At 35.8% G+C, this 17,695-nt stretch overlaps 1 protein-coding gene and 1 pseudogene across 1 annotated transcript in view; both read left to right on the top strand.

The window, feature by feature from the left end:
* Positions 1 to 17,695, top strand: part of LOC116587173 (protein FAM170A-like) — a 932,324-nt gene that overhangs the window by 659,108 nt on the left and 255,521 nt on the right. The window lies entirely within an intron of this gene.
* Positions 6,288 to 6,577, top strand: LOC116585689 (annotated as a pseudogene).

The following is a 17,695-nucleotide window of genomic DNA, read 5'->3' as shown; positions in this document are numbered from 1 at the left end:
ATCCATTTCCAGATCCATAAACAACTACTTGAAATCTGTCCCTTATATACAGAGAGGGCTAGTTAAAAGACTGACAAGGGTAAAACTATGTATTATCATTGGTTTGCATAAATATTTATATAAATATACATAAACATATTTATACATATATATGTATATGCACAACAAATGATAAGAAATAGATGGCATCATTTATATCTTTAAAAGAGAAAAAACTGAAACAACAACAAAAACTGAAGATATATCCTCAGAGGTCCTCAGATAATATAACTGGGACACCCAGACTGTGAGGGATGTGTACTTAATTAATTTAGGGAAGAGGCCAGTGTAAGAAGAAATACAAAAGGAAGTATAAGACCAGCAGAGGATAGGCACAGAGACCAATGAAATAAAATTCAGAGTCCACGATAAACATAAACCCATATATCTATGACTGGCTGATTTTTGACAAGAGCACCAAGTCTGTTCAATGGGGAAAGAATAGTCTCTTCAACTAATGGTGTTGGCACAACTGGATCTTCACATTCCAGAGAATGAAACTGGACCCCTACCTTACACTACATTAAAAAACTAACCCAGAATGGATCAGTGACCTAAATATTGAGATGAACCATAAAACCCTTAGAATAAAACAAAAGGATTCATCTTCATTACTTTGGATTTGACAATGGATTCTTAGGTAGGACACTAAAGTATGCCCAACAAAAGAAAAAAAGAGATAAATCTGATTTTATCAAATTTTTTTTTAAAAAGCCTTTTGTGAATCAAAGGACATTATCAAGTAGTAAAAAGAGGCACTCGAGCTGGCTCAGTCAGTCAATCATCTGACTCTTGGTTTTGGCTCAGGTCATGATTTCATGGGTTGCGGGATCAAGCTCTGTGTCAGGCTCCTTGCTCAGCAGGGAGTCAGTTTGAAAGATTTTCTTCCTCTGTCCCTCTCCCGGATTATGCTCTCTGTCTCCCTCTGTCTGTCACTCTCTCAAAATAAAGAAACCTTTAAAAAAAAAAATTAAAAAGACAATCAACAGAATAGGAAAAATATTTGCATGTCACGCATGTGATAAGGGTTTAATGCCCAAAATATGTATAGAAACCCTAAAACTCAACAACAAAACCCAATGTAAAATGGCACAAAAGCCTTAACAGACCAAAGAGGACATACAAATTGCCAATAAGCACATCAAAATACTCTCACCCTATTGGTTATGAGAGAGAGCAGATCAAAACTACAAGGAGTTACCAGTTCACATCCAGAAGGGGGGTTACAATGAAAATATTGAAACTAAAAAGTGTTGGCTAGGATGTGGAAAATGTAGAACCCTCACACATTGCTGGTTGGAATTTAAAATGATGCAACCACTGTGGTTGCAAATAGTTTGGTGGTTCCTTGTAAAGCTGAAGAGAATTAGCACATGATGCAACAATTTCACTTCTAGACATAAACCCAAAAGAATTGAGAACATGGGCTGAAAGAGACATTTGTACGTCAAAATTAGTTTCAGCTTTACTCACAATAGCTAAAAGGTAGGAAAAAACTCAGGTATCCCTCAACAGATAAACGGGTAGACAAAACATGTTCTATTTACACAATGGAACCATAAAAAGGAACAACATCTGATACATGCTCCAATACAGATGAAGTGTGAAAACATATTAAGTGAAGTAAGTCTGACATAAAAAGATGAATAGTGGATGATTCCACTTATATGAAATACAGATAACAGGAAAATTCATAGAGACAGAAAACAGATTAGAGGTTATTAGGGGCAAGGTTGAGGAAGTACTGAGGAGTCAATGCTTAACAGTATTTCATTACTCCCAACAAATACCCTGAAAGGTTACAGAATTTCTGTTTGGGTGACAAAAAACTTCTGGGAATCGAAAGTGATAATGGCTGTACAACACTGAATATAATGCACGCCTTTGATCTGTACACTAAAAACTAGGTAAAATGGCCAATGTTATATTTTAACAACATTTTAAAACTAAATATAATTAACAAAGATCTGAATTTTCTAGCCAAATTACATAGTTGTCCTTCAAGAATTTTTCCATTTTATGTAATATATTTTAAGAAATTAAATAAATATATAATTTTTAAATATAAAAAAATAAAACAGAATAAAAATTTTTTTTTTAAATGAAGAGGGAAGAAGGCCCATCCTTTGCTCTTCCTTCTAAGAAAATTATTGAATTGCATTTCACAGATGTGCTTACAGTATGAACCATATATAATCTTTAGAAAATCCCCCAAGGAGCTAAGCACAGGAGTAAACATTTATTTAGAATAAATTAAAAAAAAAAACTACAACTTCCAAAGCTGACAAATATCACACAAGTCCACACACATAAAATTTATACTAATGGACTGCTTGATACACTTCTATGCTTTTCCTATATCGTTTTGTTCTTTATTCTTTGAAAATCTCTTCTCATGATGATTTGCAAACAACTGCCTAGTGAAGGAAGAGAAAGATGATTTAGGATTTCTTCTAGCATGACCTGTATTGGAAAGTCAGCTGTGTGGTGAGAGAGTTCATTTGCAGAAGCCTCGGTGTCACTTGTGGGAATCTTTCTTATCCTCTAGTCACTGTAGTTTCCTTTTGCTCATCATCAGCTGAACTTCCTGTCGGGCAGGAAGTAAATGCATGTCCTGAAGGCCATGTTCATTATCCCAAGGGACTTAATCTGTATCTCAGACAAAATTCTGAGCATCCCTGGTACATCTTCATGTGGGCTTCCTTGCCATACCTCAGTGGACACTTCAGTCTCTGAGAAGTCTTAGGGTCTCCCAAGAGGAAAGAGATTTCATAAAACCACTGAATGGTGAAGTTCAAAGTGATCAAAAAAGCACCTAGTCCAGAAATGTTTAAACTTCAGCCATCTAAGCCCTACCCTCAGTTTTTCCATTTCTATATACCACTTCTGTTACTATTTGCTTACCATTTACTTTCCAATTTTTTACTTAGTCACAAACTTCAGTCTGACCGGACATAATTCTTCCCATAAAATTGTGTGTTTGAATGGCAACATATTTTTTTCCTCAATGGATGTTAAAATACATTTATAGCTCAGAAAAGAAGAGGGAAAAAAAGAGTCTGTCTGGGTCGTGCTAAACCTACTTCAAGCCCTGTGCACCCCAGCAGATGCTGAAACAAAAGAATTCACAGGGACTGGAGAAGACTAGTATTGGGGGAGTTAATGACACAGGAATAAAACATCCCTTAAGTGATGGAAACTATGTGGAAACCTTGTTATTTTCCAAAACCAATGTAATTATCCTTTTTATTAAAGTGAAGTGGCAAAAAGAGCTATGCTCACAGATATTTTTTTTTTTCCTCTACAAGTGTGTTTGTGTTTTTTTCCCTCCGCAAAAATAATGCCGTTCATTAGATTATAGCAATGTCTTGTGCGCTCAGGAGTCATTTTTATCAAGTGGGAAAAAAAGGGGGGGGATTAAATAATAAAGAAAGCCAGTAAGGGAACCAGGACCAGGGTGAATGAGGGGCAGAAAACATCTTGTCTGTTCACTTCCTCCATGAAGCTATGAAAATTTTCCCTCTCATATCCTTCATCTCTACAGATAGAAATAACTGCTCTATAATTCTTCTCTTCATAGGATCTTTTAAAATTAACATATAATGTATTATTTGTTTCTGAAGTATAGGTCTGTGATTCATCAGTCTTACACAATTCACAGCACTCATCATAGCACATAACCTCCCTGATGTCCATCACCCAGCCACCCTATCCCCCCCTGCCCCCAGCAACCCTTAGTTTGTTTCCTGAGATTAAGAGTCTCTTATGGTTTTTACATAGGCTTTTATTCATTGTTTCCTCCCATGGTATCTACATTCCACAAGCTCCTGGGAGCACAGAACACGCCTTAATTCCACAGACACCCCTGACCCCTGGTATCATACCAAGTACAGGGGAGGTGTTTCATGTTGTTGAATAAATTAACGAAAAGTATATATAAAAACAGACACCTAAAAATAAATAATTTTAATACTCATCATTAATAATACTTAATAAAATCGACAGCATTCCTAAAATTAGAGCACCCATGATAAGAAATGACTAAATACAGATTTAAGAGAAAGACTGAAAATATTTCTGTTAACTTATGTGAGATAACTCCTTGGCCTGTATTTCAATGAGACGAGTGTTACCATACTCAACACTATAATAATGTGGTTTTTGTGTCTGCTAGCCATCAATCAGACAGGTATTATTGTTTGTATTTATATGAGATTAGAAAAGGGGGAGGAAGAGATTTCAAAGTATCTAAAGCCAAGACAGTGTGAGAAGGGCAAGGGGGAGATTAAATTCAACAAGATAGAAGTTTACTTGCGGGCAGCAGGATTTAAAACCTGTCTGAGTATATGCAGAAGCAGGCAAGAAGAACCCCCAATGTAATCAACCCAAAGGTCAATGGAAGGATACAGGGAGAGATGTGGCAGTTAAGTCTGACACAGCCCTGACATGTTGAAAGAGAAGCCTCTTTGCTGAGCCTCGGGCATCTTCCACCACAAGCTCTCCTTAAGGCCTCACCAGATCCACTGTCAGCAGAAGCTGGACGGCTGATCTCAAGGCCAGTGCCATCAGACAAGGATGTGCTGACCTGGAAAATGCATGGTCCACATTCAGACAGCAGGTACTCCCCAGCAACTACCAAAGCACTGCCACGTAAAACTAGAGGACCCATGTGGCCAGAACTTGCCATCTGCTAAGACTTTTATATGAAATTTATTGATCCTTCAGTCTTAGTGATTACGTATAATATTTAGGAGCCCCATACAGGCCAGACAAGACACATCTGCTATTCCAATCTGCCCCTTTATCGTCCAGTTTGTAAATTGTAGTTTAACTGCATCTCAATAGGGGCGCCTGGGTGGCTCAGTCAGGTTAAGCATCTGCCTTGGGCTTGGATAATGATCCCAGGGTCCTGGGATGGAGTCCAGTGTCAGGCTCCCTGCTCAGTGGCCAGTCTGCTTGTCCCTCTCTGTCTGCTCATGTTTGCACTCTTTCTCTCTCACTCACTTTCTCCCTCAAATAAATAAAAATCTTAAAAAAAATTGCATCTCAACAAAATTCAACTTTTTATAGAGATTATGTTTACACCATCACGGCTCTAAAAAAAGTTTTCTTGGGATTATAGTGCAAAGTATTAACACACTGAAATGTATTAAAATGCTCAGGTGAAGGATCACTTCTAAGCATGATATTATTGTACTGGATGACGGTAGATCTCAAAACTCTTGAATACAGGGCCTACTGACTTTTATATTCTACATAACTGCATTATAATTTATATAATTATTTTTATAATTTAAAGTTCTCATAATTTACATTCTATCTCTGCCTTCCTCTTTCTCTTTGAAAAAGTTAATCATGCACTTTAATTCATAGCAAATCATTACCATTAGTCCCTTTTCCAATTCAATTATTTGGCATATTTTACCTATTCCCCATTCCCATTCCATACCTCCCTGAAACCGTAAACTATTCCAATGTGTTTGATGAGTATGGTTCTTTTCTATATGGTCTCATAAAGTGAACAGCTTTCGTTCTTATCATTTTAACTTATGAAAACGATGCTTATGAGCTAGTTATTTTTACTTTCCTATAAGGTCTGATGTTTTCTTTCTTTTTTTTTTTTTTTAAGATTTTATTTATTTGAGATAGGGCGAACCAGAGAGAGCGCATGCATGAGCAATGGGGAAGCAGACTGCCCACTGAGCAGGGAGCTCGATGTGGGGCTCCATCCCAGGACCCTGGGATCACGACCTGAGCTAAAGGCATATACCCAACTGAGAGAGCCACCAGATGCCCCAAGGCATGCTGTTTTCAGCATGTGTGTTTATTTTGCCCACTATCTAATATAACTGCATAGTATTCCACAGGGTACACCCACCACACATGCCTGCCCATCCTGAAGCTATGAATGCCTGGAGAGTCTGCAGTTTGCTGATACCACAAGCAACACTGCACCAATTAACCGGTGCGTGTTCCCTCACAGACTTTGGGTTCTATGTCCAGGACTGGGATTGCTGGCCCATTGAACATGTGAGTAATTTAATTTTACTGAGAACTGCTTCAGTGCTTTCCAGGAGTCCTGCAGTAATCGACAGCTCCCAACAGAATGTCAGGATTCCTGGAGTTCACATTCCGCCAAACATGTGGCATTATCCAGGCCCATAATCTATCCAAAATGGTGCCTCTTTATATAATTTTTATTTTTCCATTCCAGTGGTGGAGCAATGGATGATCTTGCTCCTCGCAAAATGGAGCAGGGGGCCATGAGCAGATAAACCTGCCCAGTGAACCTGGTTGCCTTCCCCCATCTGACCATGGTGCTATTGGCCACTGGCATGTTCTTCACTGCCTGGTTCTTCCGTTAAGAGCTTATTGCCACCAAGAACACTTAGGATTTCTATAAAGAGCTCCTCAGCTCCTTGGTGGCCTCACTCTTCATGGCTTTGTATTCCTCTTCTTGCTGCTGTGGGTCAGCATATACATTCTGACCCTCCAAAGGCTCAAACCAGGTGACCTCACTGAACCCTTACTTTTGTAAATTAATTTACTATTGCTGGAAGTGTCCCAGCTGCTTTTCACAATGAAGGCAGATGTGTGGGGAAAAAAAAAATGTTTTTCTATTTACCAAAGAACATGAACCTCTCCCTATAAGATTACCGATTTTTAGTAATCTCTTCTCTAGTAAAACCTACATAAACCCGTATACACACACACACACACACACACACACACACACAGAAACACCCTCATAGAGATCACTTGGGGACCTTGATTAAATACATATTCTGACCCACAAGGTCTGGGGCGAGTCCCAAGAGTCTTGCATAAATTACCAGATCCCACAATATGATGACAATGATGATGTCTGTCCAAGAATTAAATGTTAAGTGGCAAGGGTTAATGCTATATTTAACTACTTGTTAACCTTTATTCTTCCATTTATATTTTAGAGTAAATTTATCATGGTTCTCAAAAGTATCCAAGTGGGGGTTTAAATAGAATTGATCAAAGAAACTAATATTAAATATTAGGAGTTTTTAAAAATACATTATCGGGGCGCCTGGGTGGCTCAGTGGGTTAAGCCTCTGCCTTCGGCTCAGGTCATGATCCCAGGGCTCTGGAATCAAGCCCTGCATCAGGCTCTCTGCTCGGCAGGGAACCTGCTTCCCCCTCTCTCTCCACCTGTCTCTCTGCCTACTTGTGATCTCTGTCTATCAAATAAATAAACTTTAAAAAATCTTAAAAAAAGAAAAAATACATTATCACTAACTAAAGGCCAGCAATATCTCTCCACTCATCCAGATCACTTTCTACCTTATTACCTTCAGAATTTTTCCATAGATTTCTTGTGTGTTTAGGTTAAGCTAACTCCTAAATACATTTTAGTTTTTGTGAATTTTCTAAAAAGTGTCTTATTTATAGTTGGTTATAACTGGTTTAGAGAAGGATGCTACTGATTTTATTATGTTTGTATTTTACCTGACAACTTTGTGGAAAACTTATTAGTCCAAATACTTTATGATCCTGATTTACTGCGATCATTGTTGTTTTTAGGTACCTAACCACTAAATTTCCCCCAAATCACAATTTTATCTTTTCCTTTTCCAATTATTATTATTACTATTTTTTTTTTAAGATTTTACTTATTTATTTGACACAGAGAGAGATCACAAGTAAGCATAGACACAGGCAGAGAGAGAGGAGTAAACAGGCTCCCTGCTTGCTAAGCAGAGAGACCAATGCAGGGCTCGATCCCAGACCCTGAGACCATGACCTGAGCTGAAGGCAGAGGCTTAACCCACTGAGCCACCTAGGCACCCCTTTTCTCTTTCAATTCTTAACAATTATTTCTTCTCAGAGCACTGATCAAGAAGAGCAAATGCTATGTTATAGTAGCTGTGTTAGTCAATGTTCTCATCTTGACCCATCTTTTAAAAAGAGTATCTAAATTTTTTCTGTAGTGTTTGTTGTAGAATTTCAGCAATCATTGCACCGAATGGAAAAACATTTATTTCATGTTTTTAGATAAATTCATTAGGAATGTCTGTCTTTATAGGAATATACCTATACATATCATATATAAAAATATATATATATTTATATGTCCATCTTACATAACAGAAAAACAAGTAATATAAATGTCAGCTCCCACATATCCCTGATTTGTTGAGTTGTTATCAAAACGTTACTAAAGCATTATTTCTGCATCTGAAGATACCAAAAAAATTTTCCCTAGAAATCATTAATACATAAATGGAGTTACATAAAATATATTGATAAATTTCTGATGAATCATTTTCTAACTTATATAACTATTACTTGACAATTATGTATTATAAAATACATTTTCATTTTATTTAGCCCTTACCTTATATCTGATTGTCCTTACATAATCATAAGAAGAGCTGGGGTGCCTGGGTGGCTCAGGGGTTAAAGCCTCTGCCTTCGGCTCAGGTCAAGATCTCAGGGTCCTGGGATAAGCCCCGAATCAGGCTCTCTGCTCAGTGGGGAGCCTGCTTCCTCCTCTATCTCTCTGCCTGCCTCTCTGCCTACTTGTGATCTCTGTCAAATAAATAAATAAATCGTTAAAAAAAAATTATAAGAAGAGCCAATATTTTTCCTCTTTATTGGGATTAGAATTGCACTAGTCTCCTTAAATGAGTTTAGAAGGTTCAGTTTTTCTCTTTTCGTCAACATTTTATGTGGGCACTTTAATTAGTCTTAAAAAGTAGAATTCCTGTGAAAACAGCAGGAACTTGGAATTATTTTATCTCATTTCAAAATTGTATCATTCTTTTATTAATCTTTTCTATGAAATAGCTTTTACTTTTGTAATCTTTAGCAATCTTTATAATTTCCTTTTATTATAAATTATTTAAGAATGCATCATTTGATTTCTAAACATACTGAATTTTTAATAAAGCTTTGGGTTATTAATTTTTTTTTTTAATTTTAAAGATTTTATTTATTTGTCAGAAAGAGAGAGAGAGCACAAGCAGGGGGAGCAGGAGGCAGAGGGAGAGCGGACTCCCTGCTGAGCAAGAAGCCCGATGCAAGATTTGATCCCAGGACCCTAGGAACACAACCTGAGCTAAAGGCAGGCGCTTTAACCAACTGAGCCACTCAGGTGCCCCTAGGTTATTAAGTCTTAAACGGAGAATTTCCTCTGTATAATATTGATATCACGGATAACTTCGGTTTTTAGTGACATAATCCATAATCTGGTTTTGTAAATGTTCTGGTTCATACCTTTATAACTAGTAGTCCAAGCAATATTCATACTTTTGCTTTTATCTCAGATACCTCTCATTATTTCTTACTTGATTTGTCAGTCCCTGAGAAGTGTGTGTTAAAATGGCTGACTTATCAACTATCTTCAGCAGTCCACAGTTTCAGTTTTCTTAAGCTCTGGATTTACATGCATACATATTTATACATATCCACGGTTATATCATCTTCTATATTACTCCTTTTTAGATGAGAAATTATTAACTGTCATTCCTTAGGGAAATTAAATCACTGCTTTGCATACAATAAACCTCTAGTAATCTTTTTAATTGACTTAGGTTAGAACTGAATCAGGTAATGTAACTGGTTTTTAAGAGTGGGCAAAGAGGGAACAGGGAAGTCGGAGGACGACAAATGAGTTAGAATTATCAGTACATTCTTCTTCTGCTCTTGAAATTTGACAGAGATTGAATGTCCCCAAGAGTTTCAAAAGCCAATTTATTCTGAGCTGTAACCTAAGATATTACTGAGTTTATGAAAAGTGGAACTAGAAACTAGATCTTCTAATTCAGTTTGAAAAAAAGGAAAAGGAAGTCAGAGAGAAAGTCAGAGGCACACACACAACTTAAGAGACCAAGGAATGAGAAAAGTCAGAAATGGAGCCAGTGAGGGAAAGAGAAAGAGACTGAAAGAGATAAAAAGAGAGACAGAGACATAAAGACGGGGAGAACTCCCACATTCTCTGAACAATTACTGTGCTGCAGGCACTGGGGTTATGTTCTTTACTATTTTCCTGAAATGCACAAATATACTCCACAGAATCATTTTTAACAAACAAGAAGACAAGAAGACCATTTCCAATTGACAACACAGATCAGACTTTTTCCAACACAGCTGAAATATCTATGATTTGTCTTCATAGTCAATTTAATTCAGATTTAAGGAGATGACTTTTCATAATCCATGGGCATGATCTATTTTTAGCACATTTTAGCAAATATTTTACTATAATTTTAGCAGAAATAACAAGGTCCAAATTTATGCCATTGGCTAGCTTATTTTTCTGATATTTCCACTCTAATAAACCCCATTATAAAACTACATCTAAATATATAACCAATAACCACATTTGAAAGAAATACACTTAGGATATAATTCATATCTGTTAGTAACAGAAGTAATCAATATTTTCTAACATCATTCAATCTAAAAATCATATAATTGTAGCTGTCTAAAATATGAACAATGTTAAAAATTGTTTTATTATGTATATATAGTGTCTACCATGTTATAATTTTTACACTTTGGTTTTCAGTTTCCTAATAAGGAATCCACTGAAACTTCGGTTTTCAAGTGGCATGTTTTTACCTGATCTTCTTAATTTCTTATTAAAATCAGCTTAAATTGGTTTAGTATTACTTCCACTGGGATAGTTGCAAATAATAAATTGGATTCTAAGGAGTAATGTCCATTTCTTTGTGTCTTCCTCAATTACTTTCATGAGTACTTTATAGTTTTCTGAGTACAGACTCTTTGCCTCTTTGGTTAGGTTTAGTCCTAGGTACCTTATGGTTTTGGGTGCAATTATAAATGGGATGGACTCCTTAATTTTTCTTTCTTCTGTCTTGTTGTTGATGTATAAAAGTGAAACTGATTTTTGTACATTGATTTTATAACCCGGCTGAATTCCTGTTCACGTTGTAGCAGATTTGGAGTGGACTCTTTTGGGTTTTCCACATATAGTATCATATCATCTGAAAAGAGTGATAGTTTGACTTTTTCTTATTGATTTGAACGCCTTTAATTTCTTTTTGTTGTCTGATTGCTGAGGCTAGGACCTCTAGAACTATGTTGAAGAGCATTGGTGATACTGTACATCCCTGCCATGTTCCTCACCTTAGTGGAAAAGCTCTCAGTTCTTCTCCATTGAGAATGATATTCACTGTGGGGTTTTCATAGATGGCTTTGATGATATTGAGGTATGTGCCCTCTATCCCTGCACTTTGAAGAGTTTTGATCAGGAAGGGATGCTGTACTTTGTCAAATGCTTTTTCAGCATCTATTGAGAGTATCTTATGATTCTTGTTCTTTCTTTTATTATTTATCTATTATATTAAATATCTAGATATTATATATCTATTATTTATTGTGTCACACTGATTGATCTGCAGAAGTTGAACCAACCTTGTAGCCCTGGGAATAAATCCCAATTGGTTGTGGTGAATAATCCTTTTAATGCACTGTTGGATCCTACCGGCTAGCATTTTGGTGAGAATTTTTGCATCTGTGTTCATCAAGGATATGGGTCTGTAATTCTCTTTTTTGATGGGGTCTTTGTCTGGTTTTGGTATCAAGGTGATGCTGGCCTCATAAAATGAGTCTGGAAGTTTTCCTTCCATTTCTATTTTTTGGAACAGTTTCAGGAGAATAGGAATTAATTCTTTTTTAAAATGTTTGGTAGCATTCCCCCGGGAAGCCATTTGTCCCTGGGCTCTTGTTTTTTGGGAAATTTTTGATAACTACTTCAATCTCCTTACTGGTTATGGGTATGTTCAAATTTTCTATTTCTTCCTGGTTCAGTAGTGGTAGTTTATATGTCCCTAGGAATGCATCCATTTCTTCCAGATTGTCAAATTTGTTGGAGTAGAGTTGCTCATAATATGTTCTTATTATTGTTTATATTTCTTTGGTGTTGGTTGTGATCTCTCCTCTTTCATTTACGATATTATTTGGGTCCTTTCTCTTTTCTTTTGGATACATCTGGCCAGGGGTTTATCAATCTTATTAATTCTTTCAAAGAACCAGCTCCTAGTTTCTTTGATTTGTTCTATTGTTTTTTTGGTTTCTATTTCATTGATTTCTGCTCTCATCTTTATTATTTCTCTTCTCTTGCTGGGTTTAGGCTTTCTTTGTTGTTCTTTCTCCAGCTCCTTTAGGTGTAGGGTTAGGTTGTGTACTTGAGACCTTTCTTGTTTCTTGAGAAAGGCTTGTACTGCTATATATATTTTTTCCTCTCAGGACTGCCGTTGCTGTGTCCCACAGATTTTGAGCTGTTGTGTTTTCATTATCATTTGCTTCCATGAATTTTTTCAATTCTTCTTTAATATCCTGGTTGACCCATTCATTTTTTAGAAAGATGCTCTTTAGTCTCCATGTATTTGGGTTCTTTCCAAATTTCCTCTTGTGATTGAGTTCTAGCTTCAGAGCATTGTGGTCTGAAAATATGCAGGGAATGGTCCCAATCTTTTGATACCGGTTGAGACCTGATTTAGGACCCAGGAAGGTTCTATTCTGGAGAATGTGCCATGTGCACTACAGAAGAATGTGTAGTCTGTTGCTTTAGTTATTCACTGCTATTCAGTGCTAATCACTGATTAGCAGTGCTATTCACTGCTCCTGTGATTAAACAGGAGAACCTTAAACATTCTGGATATTAACTCTTTATCAAATGCAGAGTTTCGAATATTTTTTCCCATTCCACAGGTTGCCTTTTACTTTGTGGATTGTTTGCTTTGCAGCATAGAAGCTTTTCAGTTCGAAATAGTCCTACTTGCCACTTTACTTTTGTTGCTTATGCTTTTGGCATTTTAGCTAAGAAATCATGGCCAACACTACGGTGAAGAAGCTTTACTTCTGTTTTCTTATAGGATTTATACAGTTTCAAATCTTTTACTGAACTCTAATGCATTTTGAGTTGATTTTTTTATGTGTGGTATAATATAAGGGTTTAATTTAATAAATACATGAAACAGAGTAGAAAAATTTAAAAATCAACAAAGCTAAGAGTTAATTGAAGAGAGAAACAAAACTAACAAAAAATGTCTAATGTAGTGGCATACAAAGACAAGGTGGCTGGAGTAGGCAGGAACAGGATGCACTGTCTGTACAGAAATTAAGAGGAGTAATAAAATGGACTACAATTCAGTCTGTTTCTAATTATCCCCCTGCACCATTAGCTCTAAATAATTACAAATGCCAGAATACTACACCCTAACATAATATTTTCTGTCAACATCCTAAATAATTGTTGAGAATATGGTTTAGTTTTAATACTGGATGCATGAGCTTCAAAACTACACATTTTATCCTTCAATAAACACTGTGTACTACATGCAAGCAGACTTGAGAGAAATCCCAGATGCTCAGTGAGTTCCTTACACACCTGGGCTCATTTCATATATCAAAACCTATTTAGACTATGATAAGCTGGTAAGAGAGTAAAAAGGCCTTTTGTGTAACAACTCGCTTTTGAAGATAAATTAAGTATCGCTTCTTGGCTTTCTGGCTAAGATCCAGTCGAAAGATAAATTGGCTTTCATTATAAAATAAGTAAGATCATAGTTGGGAAGACATTCAACAAACCTTTCAACAAACATTTCTGGGGACAGGAAAATTTCATTATGACAAATTTTTTTTTTTAAATGTGGAAATTTTCATAAAGATAATACTTATTTTTGTTTTGTTATGTTTTTTGTTTGTTATATATTTTGTTTTGTTTTGTTTTGTTATGGCTTACCGTAGAAGAAACCATGAAGGCTCACCTAAGCTGATCACAGTGAAATACAATGTCTAATGACCTGTCTTCTCCAGTCTGGTCTCCATATTCTGTCAGAGGACAGCCTGAAATAACTCATGTAAACACAAATACACAAATACACACACTCGCATGCCCCTGCATGTCTGTAGGTACATGTATTTTTTGACAGTATTTCACATTACTTGAAAAAATTTTCTGGACTTTACTACAGGATCATTAACTTATTATTTATTCAAACAGTATTATAAAATTACCTCCTTATTTAAAACTTTTGTAATTTTTTAATCTAAACATTCCAGCTGCCTTTTGTTATTATGGACTCACCTAATTTTTTTTTTTTTTTTTTTTTTTTTAAAGTATCTGTGTCACCCTTCAGTCTATTCACAGTGGGTTATCCAGACAGGCTCTTCACAGTTTAGAGTTCTTAATTTAGACTTTGCAAAGTCCATAAGCACAATCAGGATGGATATAATTTTCTATATGTGCAAATTTTCTTGAAAGAGGATCTGTAGCTTTCACCACATTCTCAGAGGTTGGAAATCCTGAAAAGTTGGTAAGTCAAAACCACCAAATACCATTAATTCCTAGATTCTAAGTGGAAATACAGTTTTGTCTATTAAATGTAGGTGGTGGGTACATGGGACATGAGACATTTTGTCTTTTGCCTATTTCAAATAGTTCATAAGCAAATTCCTAAGAATGAATTTCCATAAGACAAAAGCAATCAATAAAATTTTCTTTAAATCGTAACACTGTAATAACATTTTAGAGAAAGGTGCTAATGAATATGTGGAGTTTAACTACCCAAACAGGTGGATATAAGAATAAAACATCTACACTACAGAGAGTCTACATTTCTATGTTAACCCATTGCAAAATACTTAAGAGAACCGAAACTTCCACCGCTGTGTCATGGGAAGAGCCATCATTAAAGCCCCGGGTACCCTGCGTGTGGGTGCTGAGACCTTTGTGAGGCTTCATTTCACTTCGCAGCAAAATGTATGCCTTAGAAAAGGGCTGCCACAGAGAATCAACTCAAAGCTGCCTGAATTAAAAGTAGTTTGCCCCGTTTTTTAAAAAATTAAGCTATTTCCTTTTTGATAATTGAGTACTTCCATTTACTTAATAGTGAAGTAATTTTGTTCAGTTTCTCTGTACAAGTGAAGTCTTGACAGAGACAGAGACACCGAGAAAAGTACTAGCATTTGCATTTCTTGATTAAAGGAAGCAAAATCCAATCCCCTACACAATAAAATCACCATTACTATCCTGCACTTAATTTAATCAGCATAGCTAAAATTACTGATGACTAGCTTCATGCATTAGAGAAGTATTAAATGCCCAGGTCACTTAAATCACTGTAAATCCTAAATCCACAACTTAAGGATCTTCCAATTCAAAGTAACATCAAATTACAGCATCTTTCATTTGTGAGGTTTAAACAGCGAACAAACCAAAAACGAGTAAGGCATTTTTCCCCCTAAAAGATTATATTCTAGTAAGAAAAACATCCAAGATAAAAGTTCTTCCTTCTTTTAAAACTGAGGGGGAGAAAAAAAAAAAAAAAAAAAAGCATGCAACCTAATGCAGTGAAGTAAGTATTCATTACCCACCACCCAGATTTAATGGGGGGTTAAGCTTTGGTCATATCTCCTTCGCTTGTAAGGAAAAAGACATGTGGTGGGAGCTGCCTGGGTGGCTCAGTTGGTTAACCATCCAACTCTTAATTTCAGCTCAGGTCATAATCTCAAGGCCATGGAATTGAGCCCCATGTTGGGCTCTGCACTGAGTCTGCTTTTTGCTCTCCCTCTGCTCTTCCTCCTGTTCATGCTTGCAAGCTCTAGCTCTAAAATGAATAAATAACATCTTTTAAAAAAATAAAGAGAAAAATAGGATGTTTGGTATTTTAAAGATGTGAGATAGATTTACCCTTTATTTCCTTCACCTCAACCCCTTCCCACCAAATCACCATCCTAAAGTTGAGCTTATCCTTCTGTGAATGTACTTACATCAATGTGCAGTATTGTTCTATGCAGTTTTTATATTCAATGGAAAACACAGCTCTACTTTAGTTCCTAAAAATTATTCTAGCCTTCTGTTAAACCCATTAGCAAGTATCAGTTATCAAAATTCCAGTACTTCCAAAAATTTTCTATTTTGGGAAAGTGTTTCAGTATCTGTGGATGACACAAGTTCAGAATTAATCCACAGAAAATGGAGGAAAAAAACTGTTACATAGTTTAAAAAATAGGATGTTACCTCACAAACAAAAGCCATGAAAATATGCTTATTTTACACTGATTGTATTTTAGGTGGTGATTATGATTTTTAATTTTTTCAAAATTATGGTTTGTTTACATCTAAGGTGTACTTTACTGACAAATGATATGACAGAGTAAAGCTACAGTCATCATTTTACATTTGACTTTATCCTCATCTTTTTGTTATTGACTTTTATAAGATCCTCAACAACTGTTTCACCTATTGACATTCAAATCATTCTCTGTTCAAAGTCAATTATGTCAATACTCATGCAGATTCTTTCTTAATTGTTAATTGCCTATCTCTGCTATAATTTTATCAGTGGCTTTGTCTGTAATTTACACTTAATACCCTTTTTATTAACTTTCTGAAAGTTTTTTTTAATTTGTAATTAGTTGCATTGTCTTTTCTTTGTATCCTTCCATATTGACCACTTTGGATTATGGGGAGAGACCAATCAACAAAGATTAAAACAGTTTAAGTGATTGCAATTAGATTCCCTTTATAGTAAATCAATTCATCAGTAAGTAATGTCACAAATATTTTTATTATGAAATACAAAGATGGACTTATGCTTTCTTTAGTTTGATTAGACTTCAGATACATTTCTTCCTGAACACAGGGCCCCCAATCTTCCTTTTCTTAGAGGATTACTCTAGAAAATTTTGACTGCAAAGTCTTTGGACCCTTTTTCATAAATATATATACATATATATATGTATATATATGTATATATATAAATATATGTGTGTATATATATATACATACACACACACACACACACACACACATATATATTTTTTTTTTTCCTTCAAAAATCTCTAGGAAGCTTTAGATCCAGGAAAAGTCTTTCTCAGGTACCTGGAAACCATCTTTTTGAAATGTAACCATCCAGGAAGATAACAACCCCATGTGCCAGTCTTTCTGGAAGCATAGGAGCCTAACTTCAGGGGGCAGTTAACTCCAAAGTCTGTATGGGCTAGAAGAGAATCTTTACATCCAGACAAGGCTAATCAGCAAACTCAGGTGGCCTGCAATCTCCCCAGAGCACCCCATGCTCTTTAAACCCTCTTTCCTCTACTTGAATAACTCCTTGCCAGTTTAACTTGTCTGATACAATTTTTCTTCAAACAGTATTTCCTCCAATTCATTCTCCTAGTTGTCAGAACTCCTATAATGAATATTCTGCTAACCACAAATTCCTGTATTTCAGGATTAGGCAACTTCGAGAGCCCTACTGGTTTCTCTCACAGGTAAGTCAAGAAATCATGAAACAAATACAATGTTATCAACGTACTTACTATTTAACCTCAATAGTTATGCAGCATTTTTATCATTTAAATAGCAAATGTCTGATTTTTAAAAACAGGTGCCCTGCTTCACCTTCTTTTTATTCTGTAAAATCTAACATAATACCTATGGCATAAAATTATTCTAAAAAATGTGTGATGTTCTCTGGTTGTGGCCATTTGATTCTTAGATTCTACAGTTTTGAAAAACAGCTAAAATATAATCACAAGTTATATTAAGTTCAATATGTTTACTTGTGTTTCAGATGGCACAGCTATGCAAGAACTGAAAATAACCTGTGTCCAGTTGTAGAGAACTGGCTGAGTAACTGATAATAAA

This window comes from Mustela erminea, chromosome 3 (assembly GCF_009829155.1).
Source record: "Mustela erminea isolate mMusErm1 chromosome 3, mMusErm1.Pri, whole genome shotgun sequence".
In the NCBI taxonomy this organism is placed as follows: Eukaryota; Metazoa; Chordata; class Mammalia; order Carnivora; family Mustelidae; genus Mustela; species Mustela erminea.
The sequence above is the reverse complement of the archived record's forward strand: the minus strand, read 5'-3'. Positions and strand labels throughout refer to the sequence as shown.